The sequence below is a fragment of the Pongo abelii genome, assembly GCF_028885655.2.
Source record: "Pongo abelii isolate AG06213 chromosome 18 unlocalized genomic scaffold, NHGRI_mPonAbe1-v2.0_pri chr18_hap1_hsa16_random_utig4-3743, whole genome shotgun sequence".
NCBI classification, from domain to species: domain Eukaryota; kingdom Metazoa; phylum Chordata; class Mammalia; order Primates; family Hominidae; genus Pongo; species Pongo abelii.
The window spans coordinates 103458-110279 of NW_026946741.1; the positions used below are offsets into that span (position 1 = coordinate 103458).

The 6822-nt window shown below is 44.5% G+C and overlaps 1 pseudogene; it reads right to left on the minus strand.

Annotated features, from left to right (window-relative positions):
* Window positions 1–218: 218 nt before the first annotated feature.
* LOC134761240 (olfactory receptor 7E24-like) lies at window positions 219–6222 on the minus strand (annotated as a pseudogene).
* Between the last annotated feature and the right edge of the window lie 600 nt (window positions 6223–6822).

Genomic DNA, 6822 nt, shown 5'->3' on the forward strand with positions numbered 1-6822 from the left:
AAAAATTAGCCAGGCATGGTAGCGCATGCCTGTAATCCCAGCTACTTGGAAGGCTGAGGCAGGAGAATTGCTTGAATACGGGAGGCAGAGGTTGCAGTGAGCCAGACCGTGCCATTGAACTCCAGCCTGGGCAACAAGGGTGAAACTCTGACTCAAAAAAAAAAAAAAAAAAAAAAAAAAAACGAAAAGAAAGAAATAGAAAATGCGAAAATGCGAAATGGTAAGAAAAAACAGCATAATAAACATTTGTGTGGTGTTGATGGACAATGCATTTGAAGATAATATTTGAAGAAATTATAATTAATTTCTGTTCTTACTCATTGGAGCTTGATGCCTCTAAAAACTTCGTCATTGGAACCACCTCTGGTGCTTTAAAAGAAAAAAAAACAAAAATCCGCGTACTCACACAGGTGCAAGGAAATCCGAATCTTAGGTGTTGAGACCCAGGCCTCATCATGTGTTAGCTCCCCAGGTGATTTGACTCAAAGCCAAGATTGAGGAACGGCGACATTTATCTCTACACATAACCTGCCTAAATAGATTCTCTAGAAGCAGTTTATGAAGAAATTCCACATAAACTGTGGAAGAGGATATGAATTTGATGTACAGTATGTCCTCACTTAACATCTTTGAAAGTCTCTTGGAAACTTCACCTCGAAGCAAAATTATGTATAGTGAAACCACTTATTTTTCATCAACAGTATAACTACACAACTTTGAATAACCAATGGTGTTGGAGGACCTCCTGTACATTGTTTCCATAAAGTCAGTTTTCAGGGAATTCCAAAATGAAGTGAGGACTTCGTGTATATAAAAAGATGGTGGTGATTCCACCTGGATGACCGGGTTATTGCTCAGAAACTAAAAGGGGCCGCCTAGGTATAGAGGATTCTGTCATGAGGTTTCTGCTAAACAAAGGATCCCAGAATACTCACCCATTCCAGTTAAAGGCATAACGAAGAAAGCAATATTCACAAAGGAAATGCGGAAAGGAATAAAAGCCATCAAGCCACAAAAATAATGTGACTAAGGGGCAGGATTTGCAGATGTAGAGATTGAATGTGGTTGCCCTTTCTCACCCACACAAGAAAAAGGATGGAACAGATCATGAGATTCGACTGTTCTGCTGCGCAGCCTCCGCAGGGCACTTTGTATGTCCCTGTTTCTCAGGCTGTAGATGAAAAGGTTCAGCATGGGGGTGAGCACAGCGTACATCACTGATGCCACCACACCATTCCTGGGGGGTGGTGACACAGCTGAAGTCAGGTACATGCCAATGCCTGTTCCGTCAAATCAGCAAACAACTGCTAGGTGAGAGCCGCAGGTGGAGAAGGCTTCCTACTTCCCATCTGACGATGAAATCCTTAGAATGGAGGGGACAATTTTATAGTAAGACAAAAGGATCCCTGAAACGACAAGAAAACCCAACATAGTACTACCGAAATCTATGAATATGCTATCGATGACGCTGTCAGAACAGGCAAGTTTGAGAAGTTGAGAGGGGTCACAGACAAAATGAGAGATTTCCACATTCTTGATGATGGTGAATTGTAACACAATCCAACTGGGCAGCTGGCAATCCAACAGGCTAAGGAAAAAGGACACCAAAACGAAGAAGACACAGAGGTGAGGATTCACGATGACTGGGTAGTGCAGAGGGCGACAGATGGCTACAAAGCAGTCATAGGCCATCACAGGCAGAAGCATGTCTTCTATACATGCAAAAAGGACCAAGAAAGACATCTGTGTCAGGCAGCCCGCATGAGAGATGACTCTGCTATGTGACTGCATGTCCACAATCATCTTGGGAACCGTGGCCGAGGTGAAACCCATGTCAGCCCAGCACAGGTTGGAGAGGAAGAAGTACATGGGGGTGTGGAGGGGGGAGTCAGAGCTGACAGCCAGGATGCTGAGCAGGTTCCTCAGCACCGTGACCAGATACGTGGACAGGGACAGGGAGAGCAAAGCGAGGACGGGCTGCAGTTCTGGATCCTCTGAGAGTCCCAGGAGGAGGAATTCTCAGACACCTGTGAGATTCCGTGGCTCTGTGTGTCTTGGACACCTTGAGAAGGAAAGAGGATTGGAAAAATAAAAGAGAAAAACCAGCCCTTAATGCTGGATGCAAGCAATTCACAAGGAACACTTTCACACTTGGGGACCATACACCGCCAGCAATGTTTCTCAGCTGTGACAATTCCAAAAATCTCAGAATTATTACGTGGTTTACTTTTTTGCTATACAAGTCTTTCTGTACATACCACTTTAGAGAAAATCCACTGAAGAATATTAGAAGACCAAAACGTCATATATAACAAATCCGTGATCTCAGTAAAATACGGCCTACTCTTTTCAGAAAAAATACAATGCAATGAAAATGTCCTTCTCTCTTTAAGAAAAAGATCTCATCTAATTGAAAGAAATTAAGAAGCCGTGAAATACACTCTATTTTATTCTGACACCGTGCTGCAAGTTCCTGTGATGTAGAATATGTAAAAGGACGACACAAGAGCTAGGACCCCATTATCTAAAACCGAAATCGAAGCTTATAGTTCTCAATCGGAGGACCTTTTCACGTGCCTGTTACTTTTCATAGTTATTATCATCCTTAGGTTTTCTGACATCATTTCTTCATAAAAGTACACGCACACTCAAATATGGGAGCTGTGTTTCCAAATGAATTGAATATATAACTCTTGGCTCAGCACCATGCCTCACACCTGTAATCCCAGCACTTTGGGCGGCCGAGGCTGATGGATCACCTGAGGTCAGGACTTCCAGAACAGCCTGGCCCACGTGGTGAAACCCCGTCTCCAGTGAAAATAAAAAAAAATTAGCCGGGTGTGGTGGCGCGTAAACCTAGCTACTCGGGAGGCTGAAGCAGGAGAATCCCTTCGAACCTGGAAGGCAGAGATTGGACACCCCGTGATAGGATTTTTGATATCCTAGGGAGATATTGCTCCTGACAGCAGAGTGGGCGTACACCCTGTGATATTATCTGTAATATCCTAGAAAGATATTGCTCCTAATATCAGGGTGGCTGTACACCGTGTGATATTAATTGTAATGTCCTACAGAGATATGACTCCTAATAATACAGTGGGTGTACAACCTGTGATATTATTCATAATATATTACAGAGATACGACTCCTGGTATCACAGTGAGTGTACACCATGTTTCTACACCCTGTGATCTTATTTGTAACAACTTAGAGGAATATTACAGCTAATATCAAAGTGGGGGTACACCCTGCGATGTTATTTGTTATCTACTAGGTAGATGTTACTCCTAATATCACAGTGAGTGTACATTATGTGTGTAGAGACTGTGAAATTATTCATAATACCCTAGGAAGATATTACTCCTAATATCACAGTGGGTGTACACCCTGTGATATTACTTGTAATCACCTAGGGAGATACGATTCCTAATATTACAGTGGGTGTACACTCTGTGATGTTATTTGTAATGTCCTAGGAAGAGATTACTCCTAATATCAAAGTGGATGTACACCATGTGTGTACACTCTGTGATCTAATTCGTAATATCACAGAGAGATATTTCTCCTATTATCACAGTGGGTGTACATTCTGATATGATTCGTAGTATCCTAGAGAGATATTGCTCCCAGTATCACAGTGGGGGTACACCCTGTGATATTATTCATAATATCCTAGAGAGATATTACCTCTAATATCAGAGTTTCTGTACACCCTGCGGTATTATTCATAATATCCTAGGGAGTTATTATCCCTAACATCACAGAGCATGTACACCATGGGTGGACACCCGGTGATGTTATTGGTAATATCCTAGGGGGATATTACCCTTAATGTCACAGTGGGTGTTCACCATGTGTGTATGCACTGAGATGTTACTCGTAATATCGTAGGGAGAAATTACACCTAAGGTTACAGTGGGTGTACACCATGTGTTTCTGTTGTGTGATGCTACTGGTAATATCTCAGAAAGTTATTAGTCCTAGTGCCACGGTGGGTGTATACCATGTGTGTCCACTCTGTGATGTTATTCGTATTATCCTAGGGAGGTAGTTCTCATAACATCGCCGTGGGTGTACATCAGGTATGTACTCCCTGTGGTCTTATTGACTATGTCCTGCGTTGATAGTACTCCTAATATCACCGTGCGTGCGCACCATGTGTGTACATTCTGTGATGGTGTTCGTAGTATCCTAGGGAGATATCACTCCCGATGTCATAGTGGGTGTACAGCCTTGTGATATTCTTGGTAGTATCCTTGGGATGTATTATTACTCGTGTTATCACAGTGGGTGTACACCCTGTGATAGTATTTGTAATATCCTAGGGAAATATCATTGTATACCCTGTGATATTGTTTGGGACATTTGAGGGAGCTATTTCTCTTAAAGTCAGAGTGGGTGTACACCCTGTAATATTCTTCCTAATATCACAGCGGGTGTACACCGTGAGTGATATTTTTTTCTAATATCCAGCGGGGGAGAGGATGATATTGCTTCCAGTATCACAGAAGGTGTACACCCCCCTGTGATATTGTTCCTAATATCCAGGGAAGGAGAGGATGACATTATTCGCAATATCACTGCGGGTGTACCACCTCCCGCCGGGATATTGTTCTTAATATCCGGAGGTGGGGAGAATGATGTTACTCCCAATATCACAGGGGTGTACACCACCCCTGTTTGTAAACACCCCCTGTTGTATTGTTCCAAATGGCCTGTGAAAGAGTAAATATGACTCCCATTATCGCGGGGGGTGTTGAGCCCTGATGATACTGTTTTCTAACATCCAGGGAAGGAGAGTATGCTATTACTCCCAAGATCGCAGGGGTTGTACACCCTTTTGTGTTTTTGTGCCCAATATCCAGGAAAATAGAGGATGATATTACTCCCAATATCGAAGTAATTGTACAGCTCCCCTGTGATATGCTTCCTCATATCCAGACAGGAAAAGAATGAGATTACTGCCAACAGCGTAGGGAACGTATACCCGCGCTGTGATATCTTTCTTTCCCAGTATCCAGGTGGGGAGACGATCATATTCCTTCCAATGTCGCAGGGTGTGTACACCCCCTCTGTGATCTCGTTGCTAACATCCAGGTTTGGGGAGGATGACATTACTCCCAATATCGCAGGGGGTGTACACACCCCTGTGAAAATCTTCCTCTATTCAGAGGGAGAGAGGATGATATTACTCCCAGTACCGCAGGGGGTTTACACAGCCCTGTGATACTCTTCCTAATATCCACAGGGAGAGAGGATGATAGTACTCCCAATATCGCAGGGGGTGTACACAACCCTGTGATATTGTTCCTAAGATCCAGAGCGAAAGAGGATGATACGACTCTCAATATCGCAGTTGGCGTACACCCCTCCTGTCCTATTGTTCTGAATACCCTGGGAGGGAGAGGATGAAGTTACGTTGAATATGGCAGGGAATGCACACCCTCCCCCTCTGATACCCTTCCTGATGTCCAGGGGAAGAGAGGAAAATTTTACCCCCAATATCGCAGAGGCAGTACACCCCACCTGTGATGTTGTTCCCAATATGCAAGGGGGGAGAGGATGATACTATTCTCAATATCGCAGGGCTGTTCACATCCCCAGTGACATTTTTCCTAATATCTAGGGGAGAGACAATTGTATGACAGCAAAGGTCGCAGGGTCTCTACGTCCCTTCCTGATATTGTTCCTAATATCCAGGGGGGAAGAGGATGGTATCAAATATGAAAGGGGGTGTACACCCCCCACCCCTACGATATTGTTCTTAATCATCGTGAGGGGAGACGATGATATCACTCCAAGTATCGCAGGGGTTGTTCGCCACCCCCTGTGATATCGTTTCTGATATCCACGGGGGGAGAAAATCATATTACTTCCAATATTGCAGGTGGCGTATACCCCACCTGAAATACGGCACCGAATATCCAAAGAGGGAGAGGATGGTATTAATACCAATATCGAAGTGTCTGTACACGCCCCTTGTGATATGGTTTTTAATATCCAGTGGGCGGGAGGATGATATTAGTGCCAACATGCCAGAGGGTGTACACTACCCCTGTGATATTGTCCCTAACTTCCAGAGGGGAGAGGATGATATCACTCCCAATATCTCAGAAGCTGTACATCCCCTGTGATATTGTTCATCATATCCAGGGAGGCGAAGGATGACATTCCATTGAATTTCACGACAGTACTACACGCACAGTGTGATATTGTTCCTAATATCCGAGAAGGGTGAGGATGATATTATTCCCAATCAAGTAGTGGGTGTACGTTACGCCTGTGTTATTGTCTCTAATATCCGGGGCCGCGGGAGTGGGGGAGAGGATAATATTCCCTCAAATTTAGCAGGTGGTTTGACGCCCCTTGTGGTGTTGTTTTAAATATCTCGCGGGGAAGACAATAGTATTATTTTTGATAGTCCGATTCATCTGCTCCACCTTTCTGGGGCTCTGAGGCCGGGAGGCGCCATGCAGTTTCCGTGGGATCCCCAATACCTTTGCCGTCTTCTGTACCAAGGGAGCCTAAAACGCAGGCCCGTTTATCTGAGCCGATCCGTAAGGGCAGTCGAAATCTAGGTATCAGATCTCGAAGAAGCACACGGGTTACTTCACGAGCTTTCTCAGTTGGTGTTGGATAGGCCGCCACCCACCCAGAGTAGGTACGCACGCCCAAGAACTAGTAAATACTTGTTACCTCCACACTTTGGCATCTCTGTGAAGTCTACCTGGAGATCTTCAAAGGGGGCTGCTCCATAAGCTCGTATGCCGGGCGGAACGGCTGGACCTTGCCTCGCATCATGCTGTCGGCAGGTAACACACC